Genomic DNA, 21,219 nt, shown 5'->3' with positions numbered 1-21,219 from the left:
AGTCCGGCGCATCGCCGGAGGAGCACCAGCGCCGCCGCCGTTGGTGCCTTCCTTTACTCTCCCACCCCTCGCATGGCCCGCCGCGGTCGAGCAGTAGGGCAGCCCGATGACTTGTAAATCATGGTCAGTTGCTTGGGCTTCTTCGCTTCATTCGCTTCCTTTGTGCTGGGTTAATTCTTCTTTGCTTCCTTCTCTTCGGTACCCTTGTTGATCCGGTTTTGCCTGGGCTGAGTTTGGTGGGCTGAGGCCAGATGATGATACATAGCAAAAAGAATATGTGCATTACCAAGGATAATTATTTTTGTATAGATATATGGAGGAGCGTGTGCAAATAAATCAGTACCACCTTAGATAGTTAAAAAAAACTAATATGGGTCAGTAGATCAAAAAACCGGAGAAATGCACCTTACTTTATTAGTAGGCTGACAAAAAGGACCCGTGTATTAAAAATGGAGAATATCATACACCCTAGCCCTGATAATAATGCCTCAAGACCTTCCCTTGTAAATGTACTCCATATGATGATGGCGTAACACCCGCCCATCTGCCGCTACCGCGGTAGCCAACTCCCACATCTTCCTCCTGCTAGTATGACCATCAAGCACAGGGAAGATCTGGGAAAAATTATTGCCATCTCTATGGTCCACGATCTTGTACAAATGCGGCAAAAATTTAGAGTAACATCATGGGGGTATTTACTCTTCTTTCATGAACCCGTATAAATATAAGCCGATAAAAAACAAAACTTAAGTGTCCTAAATTCGTAAGCAAATAGTAGTTGGTAGATCATATACGCACTTATTCTAAATGTGCGAATATAATAGGATGAGTGACAGATACCCTTATACAAATATTGCATTTGCACTTTGGACCTTATGTAGTACTGCCTCATCAAAATATAAAATGTTTTGTCTATATTTAGACAAAATAATCTCTTATACATTATTACAGAGGCAGTATATGGGGCATGAATTGACAATCACTCCATCTTTAGTACTACTATGCATCTTATTCATCTCATCTGTGTTCCTAAAAGTAAATGCATATTAGACCTTTGTATTATAAACTATAAAAAAATAAAGTACACTGAATTTCATGGGAGGTCAATTGCCCGTGCGTTGTAACGGGAGACAAAAAAAGTTACACGCCAGCCAAATAAGTATGACTCAATACACCAAATTATGAGCGTCCTCTATTTTCACACGGTGGCTCACCATGTTTCCACTTATCTTTCTTCCCACCCTCGTTGATGATGTACGCGATGTCCATGTGATCGCAATGCGTTCGACGTGGTAAATCCCAAGTCAATGAGCTTGCCAATGCATGGCACACTTGTCATTGTGCCGCGCAAGAGAGTGTTTAAAACTTTAAAAACAAATTCCATAGACCACAAACTACTCCTAGCGCCTAGACATAAAAAGACTTTCCAAAAACTACCCAAATCCTAGACATGAAAGACTTTTGAATCGACGAACATTTTTTCTAATCGACAAACATTTGTTTTAAAATTTTGGGCACTTTTTAAATGCATGAACATTTGTTTTGTTCAGATGAACATTTTTTGAAATGCATGAATAGTTTTCGAATTCATGAACATTTGTTTTGTTCAGACGAACATTTTTTGAAATGCATGCATAGTTTTTGAATTCATGAACAGTTTTTGAGTTAGCAAACCTTTTTTGTATCAATGAACTTTTTTATAATTGGGGAACAAATTTTGAAAAATTGTGATTTTTTTATAATTTGCGAACAGTTTTGTAAATCACCAAAAAAAATAAAACTGCGGAAAATTTATGATTTCTCGCACATTTTTTGAATTCATAAACATTCTATGATTTCTCGAATATTTTTCTCAAAACTCGCAACCTTTCGTAATTTGAAAATCTCGAATTAATTTAAAGAAGGAAAAACAAAAACAGAAATGAGAAAAGAAAAGAAATGAAAAAATGAAATGAAAAAAAATAGGGGCGTCACGCCCCACGGGCCGGTCCATGAAGCTTCAACCACTGAGCTGCTAGTGCGTCTGTGACATGTGTGGGGTATTAGTCTTTTTAAAGAAGTGTGCACGACGATGACTTTGCAAAAAAAAAACTAATCGTTTTCTTGACTTATGGGTGGCATAGCGGGTAATTTATAGCAACTTTGAGGGTATTTTTTTTACAGACGACCAGAAACCCTATTTGCTTTATTATTACTACTAGTAAAAATGCCCGTGCGTTGCACCGGGAGAAAAAAAAAACATCACACCCCGAAGCATAGCCTATTGCATGAGTAAAATTTAAGCAACGCCATATACTTCTAAAAGGCTAAAACATCAACTACATGTGAGCAGAAACGCAGAGGCAAACTCTTTAGGACTACTATAATCATAGTGATCAGCGACCACTCTTGGCATATATTCTTTTGAAGTGTCCATGTTAAAACGATATGGCACACCATTTATATACAAACTGCTTGTGCGATTCCGAAGTGTGAATGCTTGTATGGCATCTTGGTGCCAAGAAAAAGAGACGACCACTTTTTCTTCTGTTGCTTGATGTATTGTTTGTTTAGATGTAAATTCCAACTTCTGACTAATGGAATTGCTTGAACTGATTGCTGACCAAAATGTGATAGTGGCTCGATGACAAAAGGGTAGTACCATACGGTGCACATTCTTGTGGATTCCTGTATATCTCCCATGAATATTTCTTTGCTTGACTGATTGTTGATATCCATGGCTATGCCAAAAAAGGAAAATTTTAAATTGAGAAATGTGAAAATCATATACTCTACTGTGATATATATGTGCTAAAGAAGCACAAATCTTTTGCTGATCAGGCATGACAACTTTGTACTCCGTAAGTTTGACAGAGAAAGGAGTTTATTACTGTTTTATCTGTGACCATGAATACTGTGAGCGAAATGCGACGCTAAAATAAGTAAATAATATTTGTTTATTCTAGTGAGCATAGAGCAGGAGTGGATCTTACTAAAATAGCATGAGCGATTTATGCTATGGCAGAAAGTAGCTAAAAGAAATACTACTAACGGAAGAATCAAAAATCCAGGAAATGGAGAGATTATACCTGCGAGTGCAGGAAAAAGTGGCAAATTCAAAGAATGTACTTTCATTTAACCAACAGATAAAATGTTTCTGTTCTCGTGAGCAAACGGCTAGAATGAACCTCATTAAAATAGCATGAGTGATTTATCCAAGGGCAAATAGTATCTAAAAGAAATACTACTGACGGAAGAACAAAAAATAACGAAATGGAGATATTATACTTGTGAGTGCACGAAAGATTATTCCAAAGGAAGTACTTTCTTTTAGCCAATCGCTCAAAGCAAAAGATTAGTGCAATGGGTAAAAAGTACACACCTTGACAGAATATCTTGTTCTTGTAAATCATGTGCTCTACAAATTTCCGAAATCTGCTACTGTAATTGTACAAAAATCTTGCCACTGAAATCTGCCAGACTGTCCACATAAGTTCTTCACTTCAGTCATAATCCAATTGATAAAAATAAGAAACTCTGCTAGTTGCATATCTTTTAAAGCAAGAAATTAATTAATAATTACACATCTCTGTAGTCCGTAATTTCATCCGATTGAGTTTCTACACCAGTGTCTACTCATTCACAATATACAGACAAATTTAGATGGCAGAATATTGTAGATCAGAAGAAAATTTTCAGGGTAAATTCCATGTCAACAAAAAGAACAGACATAGAGCAATCATGAGATTTGGAGCCACAAAAGTAGTAAGGAAAAGGAAGAAAAATGAAAAAGAGAAGGACATTTTTACTCGTTTAGTACTCACTGATCCCTGCTAAAGAGAAAGACATGAGACTGGACGGAGAAGTCAACTGAAAAAATTGACGTCAAAAAGAGAGGAGTATATCTTCTAAACTCAAATTATAGCTACAGTAAAACAATGCTCTACTTTCTCTAGCAATGACAAAATTCAGAGATGTACATATTGAGGAGCTGTTCATGTTGGGCAGACGCGAGGCACTGGATGTCGAGGGGTACAGGGGTGTACAGCACCAGCGGCGCTGGGGGTTTGGCCACTGCTGATGAAAGTATGCCGTCTCTGCTCTCAAGCACCACCAGATGGTGGTAAAACTTCAGTAGCAGAGGACACCCGACCGACAACATCTAAAGAAAAACAAATCGTTAATTCACTCTAGTTTATTTTCCACAGGAAAACATAAGCAATAGCATTGCAAAATAAAAGGAATTGTCAAAATTAGTAGCTTCATATGAGAAATCAAATGGGAAGACAAACGGCAGTACTCGGTAATCAAGTGGGCAGGATACACACACAGATCAGATATATTTCAGTGAGAGAATATTCCGATCGCGGTTCATGATTTCCTCTCCGAGCAATTGATACTCACGCTCACTCCAATTCTACTGGCAATTCCGTGAATCAAATATATGCCTTCTTTCATAGCAATGAGCTCTAGAACCTTGACCATCTAAGGGAAGTTATTTTTTTTTCATCAAAGTTATAAACAGACCCAATTTGAATGTACCTCATCAAATGAAAGGTGCATAGATGTTTAACAGCCTCAAGGTATGAAGAATCATAGAATTTAGAAGACGACTATGTATACTATGTATTAATGTCTCATGTCTTCAGAAATCTCTATCTACTTTTCAGTATGAAAATTAGCTACTTCCAGACTTATGTGCTCGACTTGATAACTTATAAACACTCTCGGCCATTAACCTATTTCACGGACTTCAGCACAATACCTGTATAAAATTTATAGAAATTCTGCTCAAAAGATGTTAAGCTAAGTCGGCAATGCATATATTACCCACATCTTATTCTTCGACCAAAAGAAGGTAACAAACTCCTATAAGTATAGATGAAGAATATGTTATGAGCACCATAAAGATAAAAATTATCAAATGACAAGGGAAGCGTAGTTTTGCACAAGTTACCATTCATGCACCTGAAAGATCCACACAAAATAGAGCTAATAAAGAATTGAGTCAGTAATATCACCATCATCTCAAGGTTCTTCCACTATCTTCGTCCTTCCCACCTCCTCGCGAGCAAACCCACTGCCCCGCCCAAATCCATCGCATGTCTTCATCGACCTCACAACCAAAGTACCAATCATCAAAATTCGAATCACCACTCTGGCTGGATGCTATAAATCTCGTTTTCCATTTCAACTGATCTCTACAATGCTATATATCTGTACTAAATAGTGAGGAGACACTACAACAATCGCAATCAATTCAAAGTCACAAACAGAAAAGGGGTATGCAGCAGCTAGACCATTCACCAATTGTAGTAACTGCTTCATCTTAAAGGCGACACAACTTCAACAGAATAGCAAGCAAGCAACCAGAAGCAAAAATCTGAAGCAACAGAAAAGCTAAAAGTCAAACAGCACTCACCGACAGCAACTGGAGCTCTGCGAGGCCCTCGCCAGCGCCATCGGAGACCACCAGCTCGAACGGCCCTGCCATGTTCAGGTCCGTGACGCCGGAGCCGAACGCCAGGGCGTCATCGCCGGCGACGAAGTGGACCCCGTCGGGCCCGACCACCTCCTCCACCGTGGGGGCGTCAGAGCGGCTCCAATCGACGGCCCCATCAGAGGCCCGCGCCAGTGCGACCGCGACGCCCCTCGCGTGGGCGCGGAACACGTAGCACTGCACGGCGCCAACGAGCGCACCCTCGGCGTCGAGTGGCCAGACTTGGACCTCGGCGTCGGGGTCCCAGCCGTACTTGTCGGCGACGGCGCCGACGACATCGTCGAAGAAGGTGGGATACGGGGCGGGCGTAGGCGTGGGAGGAGGCGTTGGAGGTGGCCGCGAACGGGGACAGCGAGGCAGCACTTGCGGGGGCGGGGAAGGGGAAGAGCAGCGTGAGGAGCGGGAGGAGGACCAGCTCGAACGACCCTACCATGTTAAGGTCCTTGACGCCGGAGCCGAACGCCAGGGCGCCGTCGCCGGCGACGAAGTCGACCCCGTCGGGCCCGATCATCTGGTCGGTTGGGGATGACGGCCTGGAGAAGTGGAGATTGGGGCAGGTGGAGACCGAGCGTGGTGAAGCAGCCTCCGGGTCCTGTGAACAAGCGAATCGTTTTTTTACTTTACTAACTTAAATCTGGAGCTCGGGTTAATTATCCAAAACTTCAGGGGGCGTTGTACAAAACCGGCGCGACAGTGAACCCGACAAAGTCAATAATACGCTTGTTCCCGTAAATTTACGCTTTCACGGATTTTTTTAATAAATTAACCGATATTGTCGTGGAATTGTCACGGCAGATGTCCTCGAGCTAGGACTTAGTCGTGGAGCCATCGCAACTAGGAAGCTTGAAGGGGTTATGTGGGACAAGGAACACGAGGGTTTATACTGGTTCGGCCCCTTACGGTGAAGGTAAAAGCCTACGTCCAGTTGGGGTGGTATTGATTAGGGTTACGATCACCAGGGAGCTAAACTGCTATGCCCGGCTCTCGACGAGATTGTTGTTGTCCCTAAACCGCTGCCGGGTCGTCCCTTTATATAGGGAGGCTGACGCCCAGCAGCCCTTAGAGTCCCGGCCGGCTCATAAGAGTGTCCGGCTCGGACTCTCAATCATACTTGCCTTACACTACAAGTTCTACCATAATAATGATTGTAACTATGGGCCTTAAGCCGTATCCGGGTCTTAGCCCATCTCTGGCCCATCGTCTTCAAGCTTGGCTCCGGGCTTCTGGCAACGACCATACGAGTAACCCGGCCCCTCCTGGCGGGTGACTCTAAGGTCTATATCCTCAACATTAGGCCCCAGATTGATTTGAGCCGGCTCATGTCAATCTTCAACGCTTCTGACAGAAAAAATCTCCGGCTTACCATTCATGTGAAAGCCATAACCCGGAGTGACGTCATCCTCTGGACTCCGGATAATCCGCCGTGACGTCATCCTCCATTAAGTCCGTTTTTTACTCCACCAGATCCGCAACGGATCTTTGCTTTTACTGTCATTCCGAAAATCGAGGCGTCGTGGGGGGAGATAACCACGCCGTGGTCTCCTTGAATCTCGCGCCCACTTATGACCTTGCCTTATAAATAGGCCGGCCCGACGGGCTCCTCTCACGCTCTCTTCTTCCTCCTCGCGCCGCTGCCTTTCTCACTGAGCTCGCACTCCGCCGCCGTCGTCTCGCCTCCGGTCTTCGTCAACCTTGGCCGCTGCATCACCCTGACTCGGACCAGATAAACGGCGGCGACTCCCGCACCTCTTCAGCTCCGGTAAGTTATCACCACCCCGTAGAGTAGATCTGCAGTAGGGTTCGCCGTGTTCTTCGTGTTCATCGCCGTTGCCACAAGCTTCGGTAGTTCTTCGTAGTCACTGCCCTTGTTTGATCCTTAGCCTTGTATAGAACTAGTGCGGCAGTTGTTTAGGCCTCATTTCAAATGCCAGTAGATCTCTTTCCACTGTATAGATGCTTCGTTCGAGCTCAAGAACATCCGCTCGTCTGTTTCTAGGTCTAGAAAATTTTCATTTCACCCGACTATTTTGATCCAAAAAAGTTACTGCAATATGTGAAACCTGTTTTACCACACTTAGTAAAAACTGCAACCATTGAATCTTGGCGGCTTATAATTCTGGTTTAAAGAAACCACGCGCTATAGAATCCTCCGGTTTAAAGAAAACCATGCTTCGTAGATTCCTCCGGCTTAACTGTGATAAGGCCGTAGATAATCAACTTACTCTGAATGCCCCTGCGGCTTAAATAACCCACTGTACCTGAGTATATATCATTAGTCCCCTTCGTAAGCCGCCACCTTAGCTTGGAACTGTAGATCTTCGGCTTATAATTAACCCGGACATTTTCCTTTTTGTCATAGACCACCAACTTTCACCATGCCTCCCAAGGCTCCCATCACTTGCAACTGGATGAGGTCCAACGTCACCAATGAGACCCTAGCCAATTTTGTTAAGTCCGGATATTTACCTAAGAAGGAAATCATGTCATACCGTGCCCCTGACCCGGCAGAAGAGAGCACACAGCCAAGGGATGGGGAGGTAGTGATCTTCGCAGATCATATGAGCCGGGGCTTCGCACCGCCTGGCTCAAAAAATTTCAGGGATGTGCTCAACTTCTTCGACTTGCGGCCTCAAGATATAGGACCCAACTCCGTATCCAACATCTACAATTTCCAAGTCTTTTGCGAAGTGTATCTTGGAGAAGAGCCTAGTCTGCTGCTCTTCAGAGAGCTGTTTTACTTAAACCGCCAGAATGAGTGTGCCAATGGGCCGAGTCTGGAGTTAGGTGGCATTTCCATCCAGCGGCGTAGGGATTGTCTGTTCCCTTATGCAGAGCCACCGAGCCACCCCAAGGACTGGAACATGACTTGGTTCTACTGCCAAGATACATCCCCGGCTAACGAAAGCCCGCTGCCCGGCTTTCGCCCAACACGTCTAGAGCCGACTCACCCACTGTCGGACAAGCTGACTCCAGCGGAGCGCCAGCCTCTGCTTCCTACCATCAATAAAATCAAGGCCCTCCTGGGCAACGGTCTGAACGGAATCGACCTGGTCCGGGTCTGGATCTCATGGCGGGTGATCCCATTGAGCCGCCGCCCCGGCTTAATGTGTGAGTACACCGGGCGAAAGGATGACCCTCAGAGGCACAGCCGCAATGATCTTCCAGAAGACGTTGCAGAGGAGGAGACCAAGGCTCTTTTAAACGAGAGCCTGGCAGACTGTGGAAGGACCGGGTTAGCCCCCTTCTGCAAGACCAATCCAGCCCCAGCGGTAAGCCGCTGACTTTAACTCTTTATCTTCATCTGCATATAACCTTCATCTGAACCTGTTTTAAGAATTCCTCATTGTATTTTTCAGGCTGATGATAAGTTCTGGCGGGTCAAGTATGACCATGAGGCGGCCAAGAAGGCCAGGAAGGCGAAGAAAGCCGCCAAGAAAGCCGCCCCTCGCAAAAAAGGAAGCAGGCCTACTGCTTCGGAGCTGATGCAATTAAGCGACACCTCCGAGTCAGAGGTAACCCTTAAGCCTTTAAACTCTTGCTGTATTTGTTGTTTGTTGCTGTCCGCCTTATCCACACTTGCTCATTAACAGGATGACACCGGCGCCAGTAACCCGGTGGTTGAAGAGGTAATGTCACTTTCCTCCGACTCGGAGCCCTTGCCACAGCTGAAAGTCCGAAGGGTAACCCGGAAAGTAAGCTTTTCACATCCTTTAGCTCATCAAGACCCTCAATTTCTTTTGAAGCGACAGGTTCACGAAAGCCGGCGTCACACCCGGACCAGCAAGGACACCGACCTCTCCGCCGGGTTACCCGACGCAACAAGGAAGCGCCGAACCGAGGTTTTTTCCCACTTGTACCCTTTTCACCCGTTGGCGGGTGTTATCCGTCAGCCACTCAACTCTTCTGACTCCAATTATCAGGAGACCTCCCCCTCTTCGGGTGACTCCATGCAGTCAAATCTGCCGGCTTTCAAGACCGCGCCCGGGTAACAACAATCATCTCCTGTTGTTCTGATCTTTACTCATATGCTTTGTACTAACCTTTGTTGTTCTTTCAGTGCCCAAGCAAAGCTCACCAAGAGGGTGAAGAAAACCAAGTCGGCCGGAGTGCTGGATTTGCCTGAGCCGGCGGTGACAGTCCAAGAACCGCCAGCTGCCTCCGCCCCCGAAGCCGCCACTCCAATGGACACGGCACCTGAAGCCACTGCCCCAACTACCAAGGCAACGACCGAAGCTTCAGTTAACCCGGAGGCCTCCGGCTCAGCTCCACCAGCAGACGACCCGGACGTGGTAATCACCCGGACGGAGTTCGTTGAGCCGGGGAGACCGACCGTGCTGGCCAAATGCTCCGCGAAGGGGGAGTTGCTGCAGCCCCACCGGGTGAACCTGGACCTCTCCGACTACACCAACTTGAGCATTGGAGAGCTCGTCTCTGGCTACATCAGCCAGGTGCACAAGAGCCGGGACGCGGAGGTCGCCATGGTAAACCAGATCCAACAAAAATCTGAGGTATCCTTCTGCTATCTTTCTACTTACTGCAATAGTTACCTTTGCCATGCTAGCCCCCAAGTCGACGACTTATGATTTGAATATGTTGTAGACTTAGGTTCCGGCTTACTCAATTGAGCCGGCAGTATGTAGATAGATACGTTCAATATGCATTAGCCCCCAAGTGCCATGTGTCTTTGCTTGGAAAGCGCTTGGGACTTATATAATGACTGTTAATAACCCGGAAATTTATTCAGGCTTTTGGCAAGAAGCTAGAGTCGGACCTTGCGGATCTCAAGAGCCGGCTGAAGACGCAGGAGATGGAGACCCGAAAGGCAAACGCCAAGTTTGTCTCCAGCATCGCCGCTCAAGGAAAGCTGAAGACAGAATTTGATGCTGAGCGGAAGGCCTGGGCTGAAGAGAAGGCCGCACTGGTGACCCGGGCAGAACAGGCGGAGAAGACTCTCTCTGAGAAGACCGCCGAGCTCACTGGCCTAAAGCGCCAGGTTTCCTAAATGGTGGCCGCCATCTTCGGTAAGTCGCCTCACCGACTTTCATCAATGTCAGAATGTTTATGTCTCAGTATTCATCCTTGCCGCCGGCTTATCTGATTCTGTTAAACAGGCCCCAGAAGTGCCAACCTCAACCAGAGCGTGGTCACCAAGCTCAAGGCCGTGTATACCCTGGTGGAACAGCTCTACACCGGGTCACAGCGTGCCTTAGCTGTGGTGGCCCTATCCAACGAGGTGCCAACTCATCTGGCCGAAGTCCTGCGCCGGCTCGCCGTTCTGCCTCAGCGGATCCAAGAGCTGCGACGGGCCTCCGCGAGAGCCGGAGCAATCGCCGCGCTGAGCCGGGCCAAGGCATTCCTGCCGGAGCTAGACCCGGCAGACATCGCCCTGGGTTATCCAAGCCTGAAGGAAGACGGCTCAGCTTTTGATCAGAAGGACTTCGCGGCGTGCGTGAAGGCTGTACGCCCGGTGGCCACCCTCATCGGGAATGACACAGATCTGACCAAGTACCAGCCGGGTTATGACGCGGAGAATCAGAGGATTCCAACCCCTCGCTATGAAGCCCTCAACCTGATCCCGCCGGCTCGTCAGCACACCTTCGCCCCAGAGATCGACCCGGCCGGGTTAATTGACGAGGAAGCCCAGTTCGAGGCTCTCAGCGGCATCGACTGGAAGTCATCAACCTTCCAAGTCTTGGGATCAGCCGGAGGAGAGGACAGGAACGAGCCGGAGACTTCCACTCAGCGGGCATCGTAACTCGGCTGTCGGTTTACCAAACAATGCTCCACCCTTGTTAGATTTGATGAGTTTTTGTAATAGAGTAGGTGCAACAGTTCATCTCTGCCGTGCCATCGTGCACGTATTGAATGCGAAAGTCCTTTGAAATTGTCTCTTTGATGTTTCTCCGGGTCATAATCATCCCTTCGTTTTTCTCAACCTTAAAGAGGTGCCTTTAAGTATCCTGCATAGAAAGGTAAATCACAAGTCTCGAGGCGGCTTACCGCCCTGAGAATCAGGTGTTTTGGATAGATAACCCGGAATATGAATCAAAAAAGACTGGTCCTCAATTATATCCTTAACACAGCCGTAATAATGCACTTAGCAGTCTGTGAGCATACTTCCGGTTTAGATAACCCGTGTAACAAGGTTGGTATCTTAACTCCGACTTACCTGTCGTAATGACACCCATGGCGTTCAAAAGTTAAGCCGGTAAAGTGAGACCCGGCCGTACACACCTTGACATAATCAGAGTAAGCTTGTGATAAAGCAGAGGAACTTTAGGGGCTTCCGGTTCGAATACGACCAGAGACCCGGCCCAAAGGGGTTAAGCCATGATTCGGATACGATCATATAGCCCCCAGTGGGTGTGGCGATGCCAATCAAGAGGGTACCGACAGCTATGTTCTCTTTGGTTCGAATACGACCCATGTTTGAACAGGAAGCCCCCAAGTGATTTCAAGAATTGTTTAACGACGCTGATTCGAATACGATCCACGTCGGTTCTCAGAGGGGTTAAACTATGATTCAAATATGACCAAAGATAACCTCCCAATGAGCTCGGCACTTTGCCAATCAAATGGGTATCGACAGCTATGTTCTCTTTGGTTCGAATACGACCCATGTTTGAACAGGAAGCCCCCAAGTGACTTTACTGCTTACGGCTACGATTCGAATACGATCATAAGCCGGATCCTCCTTTAAGCCATCATGTAATCTTGTAATAAAAACAACACGTGCATATTTGGAGGAGAAAATAGGACAGAGGTCCTGCTTTATTGCTTCATCATAATATATACATGTCTGAGAGAAATATGTACACCACGAGAGCCGGTGGCTCAAGCGTAGTAAGGCCGAAGCTGAGCTATGTTCCACGGCCGACGGGTCTCCTCCTCCGACTTACGTGAATCTTTGTGCTCCCGAATGTCAATGAGGTAATATGACCCGTTGTGCAAGTTCTTGCTGACCACAAAGGGCCCTTCCCAAGGCGGGGATAACTTGTGTGCATCTGTTTGATCCTGGATGAGCCGGAGCACAAGGTCGCCTTCCTGGAAGACCCGGGATTTGACCCGGCGGCTATGATAACGGCGCAGGTCTTGTTGGTAAATCGCTGAACGGGCTGCTGCCACATCACGCTGTTCGTCCAACAAGTCAAGAGCATCTTGGCGCGCCTGTTCATTATCCGTCTCAACATAAGCCGCCACGCGAGGTGAGTCGTGACGGATGTCACTGGGGAGGACTGCTTCTGCTCCATAAACCATGAAGAAAGGCGTGAAGCCTGTAGACCTGTTAGGAGTAGTGTTGATGCTCCATAAGACGGAGGGCAACTCCTCCACCCAACAACCCGGCGTCCGTTGCAAAGGGACCAAAAGCCGGGGCTTGATGCCCTTCAGAATCTCCTGGTTAGCTCTCTCAGCTTGACCATTGGATTGAGGATGAGCCACTGAGGAAACATCAAGTCGGATATGCTCTCGTTGACAAAACTCTTCCATGGCGCCTTTGGAGAGATTGGTGCCATTGTCAGTTATAATGCTGTGCGGAAAGCCAAAGCGGAAAATCACCTTTTTCATAAATTGAACCGCCGTGGCTGCATCGCACTTGCTAACTGGCTCAGCTTCCACCCACTTTGTGAATTTATCAACTGCCACCAAGAGGTGGGTCTTCTTATCCTTGGACCTTTTAAAAGGCCCAACCATATCAAGCCCCCAGACCGCAAAGGGCCAAGTGATTGGGATCATCCTCAGCTCCTGAGCCGGCACATGAGCCCGTCGTGAGAACCTCTGGCAACCATCACATTTACTGACCAAGTCCTCTGCATCAGCATGAGCCGTCAACCAATAAAAACCATGACGGAAAGCCTTGGCCACAAGGGACTTTGAGCCGGCATGATGGCCACAATCCCCTTCATGGATCTCACGCAAGATCTCTTGACCTTCCTCAGGGGAGACACAACGCTGAAATGCTCCTGTAACACTGCGATGATGCAACTCGCCATCGATAACGATCATTGACTTAGCCCGCCGGGTTATTTGCCTGGCCAAAGTTTCATCCTCAGGCAACTCTCCCCGGGTTATATAAGCCAGATATGGCATTGTCCAGTCTGGTATGACATGAAGAGCCGCCACCAGTCGTGCCTCCGGGTCAGGGATAGCCAAGTCTTCCTCTGTAGGCAACTTAACCGAAGGGTTATACAGGACGTCCAGAAAAGTGTTAGGCGGCACCGGCTTTCGCTGAGAGCCCAGCCGGCTTAGAGCATCAGCCGCCTCGTTCTTCCTGCGATCAATGTGCTCCACTTGGTAGCCCTGAAAGTGCCCAGCAATTGCATCAACCTCGCGGCGATAAGCCGCCATGAGAGGATCTTTAGAATCCCACTTGCCTGATACTTGTTGAGCCACCAAGTCTGAGTCACCAAAGCACCTTACCCGGCTCAAGCTCATCTCCTTAGCCATCTGAAGACCGTGGAGCAAGGCCTCGTACTCAGCCGCATTGTTAGTGCAAGGAAACATCAACTGTAGCACATAATGGAACTTGTCACCTTTAGGGGACGCCAATACAACGCCAGCCCCTGAGCCCTCCAACTGCCTGGACCCATCGAAGTGAATGGTCCAATATGTGTTATCCGGCTTTTGTTCAGGCACTTGTGACTCTGTCCAATCATTGATGAAATCCACCAAGGCCTGAGATTTAACCGCAGTGCGTGGCACATATTTGAGACCATGAGGACCAAGTTCTATAGCCCACTTAGCAATTCTCCCCGTGGCCTCTCTGTTTTGGATGATATCACCAAGGGGGGCAGAGCTGACCACAGTGATGGGATGACCTTGAAAGTAATGCTTAAGTTTCCGGCTCGCCATGAACACACCATATACAAGCTTCTGCCAATGCGGGTACCGCTGCTTGGACTCAATGAGCACTTCGCTGACATAATAAACCGGCCGCTGAACCGGATGCTCCTTACCCTCCTCCTTGCGCTCCACCACAATGGCCACACTGACGGCTCGTGCGTTTGCCGCCACATACAGCAGTAAGGGATCTTTATCAACCGGAGCAGCAAGGACTGGGGGCTCTGCCAGCTGCTTCTTCAAGTCCTCAAAAGCGGTATTAGCTGCATCATTCCAGACGAAGTTATCAGTTTTCTTCATCAACTGATACAAGGGCATGGCCTTCTCACCCAAACGGCTTATGAACCGGCTTAAAGCAGCAATTCGACCCGCCAAGCGCTGAACGTCATTTATACATGCCGGCTTAGCTAGGGAGGTGATGGCCTTGATCTTCTCCGGGTTAGCCTCAATGCCTCTGTCAGAAACCAAGAAGCCCAAGAGTTTGCCTGCAGGAACACCAAAAACACACTTGGCCGGGTTAAGCATCATCTTATAGACCCGGAGATTATCAAAGGTTTCCCTCAAATCATCTATCAGAGTTTCCTCTTTGATGGACTTAACCACAATATCGTCCACGTAAGCATGAACATTGCGCCCGATCTGTTTATGAAGACAGTTCTGTACACAACACTGGTAAGTCGCCTGCGCACACTTGAGTCCGAAGGGCATAGACACATAGCAGAAGGCTCCAAAGGGAGTGATGAATGCCGTCTTCTCCTGGTCCTTAACTGCCATCTTAATCTGATGATAACCGGAATAAGCATCCAAGAAACTTAAACGTGCACAACCTGCCGTAGCATCAATGATTTGATCAATACGGGGGAGGGCAAAAGGATCAGCCGGACACGCCTTATTCAAGTCCGTGTAGTCCACACACATCCGCCAGGTGCCGTTCTTCTTGAGCACGAGCACCGGATTAGCCAACCACTCTGGGTGAAAAACTTCAACGATAAACCCGGCCGCCAAGAGCCGGGCTACTTCTTCACCAATAGCTTTTCGCCTCTCTTCATTAAACCGCCGAAGGAACTGTCTAACCGGCTTAAATTTCGGATCAACATTGAGAGTATGCTCAGCGAGTTCTCTAGGTACACCTGGCATGTCAGAGGGTTTCCATGCGAAGATGTCCCTATTCTCACGGATGAACTCGATGAGCGCGCTTTCCTATTTTGGATCCAGATTGGCACTGATGCTAAACTGCTGAGATGAATCTCCTGGAACAAAATCAACAAGCTTAGTTTCATCAGCCGACTTAAATTTCATCGCTGGCTCATTCTCCGTCGTCGGCTTTTTCAGAGATATCTGTTGGGTCAACATTGTCCTTATAAAACTTCAACTCCTCTGTAGCACAGACAGATTCTGCATAAGCCGCATCGCCTTCCTCACACTCCAGAGCTACTTTCCGGCTGCCATGAACCGTAATAGTCCCATTGTGACCCGGCATCTTGAGCTGTAAGTACACATAACATGGCCGTGCCATGAACTTGGCGTAAGCCGGTCGTCCAAATATAGCATGGTATGGACTTCTTATCTTGACCACCTCAAAGGTCAATTTCTCCACCCTGTAGTTGTTCTCATCACCAAAAGCCACTTCCAATTCGATCTTGCCGACTGGATAAGCCGACTTACCAGGTACCACACCATGGAAGATAGTGTTTGACTGGCTGAGGTTCTTATCAACCAACCCCATACGGCGAAAAGTCTCATAATAGAGGATGTTGATGCTGCTGCCTCCATCCATGAGCACCTTTGTGAACTTATATCCTCCCACTTGAGGAGCCACCACTAGGGCCAAGTGGCCCGGGTTATCCACCCGGGGAGGGTGATCCTCCCTACTCCACACTATAGGCTGCTCAGACCACCTCAAGTAGCGTGGGACCGCCGGCTCAACAGCATTCACAGCCCTCTTGTGAAGCTTCTGATCCCGCTTGCACAAACTAGTGGTAAATACATGATACTGTTCACCGCTAAGCTGCTTCGGATTGGTCTGATAACCCCCCTGCTGCTGTTGATGACCCTGGCTAGACTGTTGATTAAAGCCCCCTTGACCGTTCTGAGGACCAGAATTTGAGCCGCCCCCCGGGCCATGAAAGCCGCCGGCGCCTGAGTCGCCGCCCGGGCCATTGTAGTTTTTAAAGGCTTTCATAATTGCACAATCCTTCCATAGATGAGTCGCTGGCTTCTCTCTAGAGCCATGCCTTGGACAAGGTTCATTCAATAGCTGCTCCAGCGTCGGACCTGACCCGCCGCCGCGGGGAGGGGGTCTCCCCTTGCGTCGCTGGTTATTGCCTTGCGCACTGGCGTTGGCCACAAACTCTAGGCTGCCATCTGCCTTGCGCTTGCCTCCTCCTTGGTTCCCCGGGTTAAACTGAGGACCCTTGCCGTTCTTCTTTCCCTTCCCTGTCCTTTCATCATCTGAAGGGGGATCCTTGGTACCATCAGAATCGGCGTACTTGACAAGAGCCGCCATTAGTGTGCCCATGTCACTGAAGTCGCGCTTAAGCCGCTCGAGTTTCATCTTCAGGGGCACGAAGCGACAATTCTGTTCCAACATTAAAACTGCAGAGCCGACATCCATCTTATCTGATGAATGTATGATCTCCTTGACCCGGCGAACCCAATGAGTCGTGGATTCACCCTCCTGCTGCTTACAGTTAGTCAAATCCACAATTGACATAGACTGCCTACAGGTATCCTTGAAGTTTTGGATGAACCGGGCTTTCAGCTCCGCCCAAGATCCGATGGAGTTCGGTGGTAGCCCTTTCAACCAAGTGCGGGCAGTCCCATCCAACATCATGGTGAAGTACTTAGCCATGGCCGCCTCACTGACCTCCAGTAGCTCCATGGCCATCTCATAACTCTCGATCCAGGCTGCAGGCTGTAAGTCTGCTGTGTAATTAGGCACCTTCCTAGGGCCTTTGAAGTCCTTGGGCAGACGCTCATTGCGGATAGCCGGTACTAAACAAGGGACACCCCCGGTCCTGGTAGGGATGCCCACGTCGACGGAAGTCGTCGGATAAGCCGGGGGGGTCTGGTAAGCCGTCAATTGAGGCACTTGCTCTGCCTCCTGCCGCGCTTTGTCCTGGCCTGCCGCGTAAAAGGCTCCATTATAAGCCGGGCCATGGCCAGGAGGCGGGTCATGGCGTCGGACGTTACTTGAGCCGGTCGCTGAGACCATGTGCCTGCTGTAACTCGGGCTCTGGCCTGGGCGAGGGGTCGAGTGGATCCTGTCCCGGCTGTAGGAATACGCCTCTTGCTGCGCCAGTGCTGTCTGAAGGAGTTCCCTAACCCGGCGGGTTTCAATAGCCGTCGGAGAGTCGCCGTCAACTGGGAGAGCCGCCAGCCGTGCTGCCGCAGCGACCATGTTCTCCAGCGGGTTATTATAATGACCCGGGGGTATTGGCACGTACTGAGGCGGGGCAGGGGGCACCTGGGGAGGTCCCATCACCTGTGGCTGAACAGGGGTTCCGGACCCGGGCACTATGACCCCTGGCGGGTTACTAGACCCTGCACCTGGCGTGTTGAAGAGGTTGCGTGGATCGTAAACCGGAGGGAGTCGAGATTGGGCCTTTTGATGCCTCCTTCTCAGGACCTCATTGGCCGCGTTCTGATCCATCGTGAGTTGGAAGGACTGCGCCTGAATCAGCTGAGTCTGGGCATTGAGAGCCGCCCGCTCCGCAGCCAGCCTGATCCCTTCCGCTGCAAGATCCTCCTTAGCTTTTATCAGATCCAATTTTAACTGTGCCACCTCCGCATCATGCTGAGCTTGATCCGCCGGGTCAACCGTGGCGGTTAACAGGGCCGTCATCTTGTCCGTGAGATCCATTAGCACCTGAGCCGGAGAAGGCACCGGGTTTCCCGCTCCAGCAGCGGGGTTCTGAACAGGCTGTGCACCGGCCATAAAGACTCCAACCTGACTCGGCGGCTCAAACGGGTCCGGAATACTGTCACCATCAGAACATCCCGTGAGCCTGCCATCTTGAAGTTGGTACAGCGAGTTTGACTCATCGATGGCCGACTCGCCGTCAGAGCCGGCGGCCGCCTCATCACCAGACCCAGATGGATCAGAGGGCCTTCCATGGATGCATCCCACAAAAGCGCGCCTTAAGGCAGGCCGGGCCCGGGCGGGTCGTGCGCGCTGAGCCGTTTTGATGAGATCAGCGCAGAGATCCGGCTCAGGGCCCGGCTCACCAATCTTGCCGATGAAAACATGAATTCCGCCGAAGGGGACCCGGTACCCGTACTCAATTGAGCCGGCGTCGGGACCCCAGTCTGCATCGTCGATGTAGAGCTTGCCGCGACGACTCTTGGTCATCCGGCCCACAGCGTATCCCTTGAGCCCTTCGAAGCTGCCCTTCAAGAACTCAAATCCACCGTGCACCTGCCCCACGGTGGGCGCCAACTGTCGTGGAATTGTCACGGCAGATGTCCTCGAGCTAGGACTTAGTCGTGGAGCCATCGCAACTAGGAAGCTTGAAGGGGTTATGTGGGACAAGGAACACGAGGGTTTATACTGGTTCGGCCCCTTACGGTGAAGGTAAAAGCCTACGTCCAGTTGGGGTGGTATTGATTAGGGTTACAATCACCAGGGAGCTAAAACTGCTATGCCCGGCTCTCCACGAGATTGTTGTTGTCCCTAAACCGCTGCCGGGTCGTCCCTTTATATAGGGAGGCGGACGCCCAACAGCCCTTAGAGTCCCGGCCGGCTCATAAGAGTGTCCGGCTCGGACTCTCAATCATACCTGCCTTACACTACAAGTTCTACCATAATAATGATTATAACTATGGGCCTTAAGCCGTATCCGGGTCTTAGCCCATCTCTGGCCCATCGTCTTCAAGCTTGTCTCCGGGCTTCTGGCAACGACCATACGAGTAACCCGGCCCCTCCTGGCGGGTGACTCTAAGGTCTATATCCTCAACAGATATGGTACTAACGAAACAGTTTGGAACAACATCGCACGTTATTTTTCAGGTCGTCCTCACACCTAATCTTCTATTGGGCTGCAGTGCGCATTATTGCTATTGGGCCTACCGTAGCTCAACCGGAGACAGGGGAAGACTCGCCCTGAGGCCGTGACGTTTCATCGCCTGTAGTTGAAAAACTGCTGCCCCTCTCTCTCAAACCTAAAAAAAAAAATATGTGATCTCAATAAAAAAATATGCTGCCCCTCTCTCGCACGAGAAAACGAGACACACCGACGCGAGGGTTCCCCGGCCGCTGCGCCCCATCCCTCCGCTCCAGGCAACCCTCGGTCGTCGGCTCGCAGGAGCACGACAGCAGCCAATGGATGCCCTGGTTGTGTGTGATGGATGCAGTTCTCACGTTCAAGCTAGGGTTGGAGCCGCCGGCTCTTCATCCTGCCCGCCGGCGGCGAGTCTTCCCGTCCCGCACTACCGCCTCCCCCATTATCACAGGTACCTCCACCCCTTCCTCTTTCCCCCTCTTCTCTCCTCTCCCTTCTCCCTCCTCCATCTCTGTTCCCTTCCCCCTCCCACCACAGTTATCTGTTCATGTTGTTAGCACCTGAAGAAGTTGGTGGCATGGTGAAGCCCCTGAGCAAAAGTTGCTGGAGTCTTTGAAGGAGTTGGAGAACTCTCTAGCGATGCAAGTTCGTCTTAAACCTGAGTCCGGATCCAATTTCGTGGGAAGCATATATTCCATGAATTTTCCATTAGATTCAGTGGACAGGTAATGTCCTCAATGACACTTGCACACCCTAAACCCTAAAAGAAACAACTAGATGCCTTGGGTAATTTTGGCGCCTTGGTTAGTTGGTTTACATGTGAATTCACACGTTTAAAGGGCATGTGATGATTAACTTTATAAGTATTTATCCACGTTCTAAAGGAATTAAATAGGATGCAGTAGTGCAGACATTCAAAGGAGGTGAGAAGTGTACGTATGCTTTATGTTAGTTACATGCACAGAGCAGCATATCAATATAGAAGTGTCATTCAGACAGAGCTCTTTGAATATAATAAGACAAAAGATCAGTTGCCTGATTTTTTTATAAGTAGATTCTTCTATATGTTCAGTTACATGATTTTTAATTTGATCATCTTCTTTGAACAATTTTTGTGCTGACTATGATATTTCTTTTGATTGTAGGTTCATCTGGGTCATCCTTAATTTACTCCTTACATAATAACTATGAAACCTAATGAGGTACTTCTGAAAAATGCTCCCTCCTCTCTGATGTCTACTTGGTTACACAATTTTATGCCTGTGTGGTTTGGTTGTTCCTAATTGCTTTCGGACATTATTATTTGTGTGATCAGCATTGAGTAGATTGCCTGCAGCAAGATAACTTGAGTTTTTTTACTTAAGTAAATGATACATAAATAGCTCTAAGTTAACATAATGTTTGTCTTATCTTTATCTTGCAGCAAATTGATATATGGGATTTGGGAGTAAATAGCTACATCATCGTTAAGTGATATCCCTTGTACATTTTGAAACAACCAGAATTTACATCAATATATTACTTTGAGTGTCGGAGTTATTTGCCATGGGTAGCCTCATCTGCCCCCCATGGCATTTCAAGACATCAGGGCCGACTGCGCCCCTCAAGTCTCAAAGCCTGGCCACTGCCTTCTCGTGGCCGCTGGCCCCATCGACCGGCTGCCAGAAGGCGGAGAGTCCCAGGAGACGGCCATGAAGCGGGCCGCCTCCTAGCAGATGGCCTCCAGAGAGGCTGGCTCCTAGCAGGCGGCCCCAAGCACCCTCAAAGTCTGCACCCCCATAAAGACGATGAGACGGGGCGTGGCAACAGTGAAGCCTGCCACCCCCGGATCCAGAGCGGGTCATGGTTACAGTGCGCCGTACAGGCCGGAGATCTCCGGCACGGCGCGGCACTGTAGCCTCT

At 48.8% G+C, this 21,219-nt stretch overlaps 1 long non-coding RNA gene across 2 annotated transcripts; it reads right to left on the bottom strand.

The window, feature by feature from the left end:
* Positions 1-2,291: 2,291 nt before the first annotated feature.
* On the bottom strand, positions 2,292-6,057 carry LOC123145087 (uncharacterized). Of its 2 annotated transcripts, XR_006472089.1 has the most exons (5): positions 5,402-6,057; positions 5,001-5,085; positions 3,960-4,141; positions 3,362-3,460; positions 2,292-2,720 (listed from the first exon to the last, which is right to left on the bottom strand). It is a non-coding gene; the product is annotated as an uncharacterized lncRNA (long non-coding RNA). The 2 variants fall into 2 exon arrangements; XR_006472088.1 differs by having other exon boundaries at positions 3,362-4,141.
* Between the last annotated feature and the right edge of the window lie 15,162 nt (positions 6,058-21,219).

The sequence above is a fragment of the Triticum aestivum genome, chromosome 6D (genome assembly GCF_018294505.1).
Source record: "Triticum aestivum cultivar Chinese Spring chromosome 6D, IWGSC CS RefSeq v2.1, whole genome shotgun sequence".
Lineage (NCBI taxonomy): Eukaryota > Viridiplantae > Streptophyta > Magnoliopsida > Poales > Poaceae > Triticum > Triticum aestivum.
Note: the sequence above shows the minus strand (reverse complement) of the source record. Positions and strands in the feature narration are given on the sequence as shown.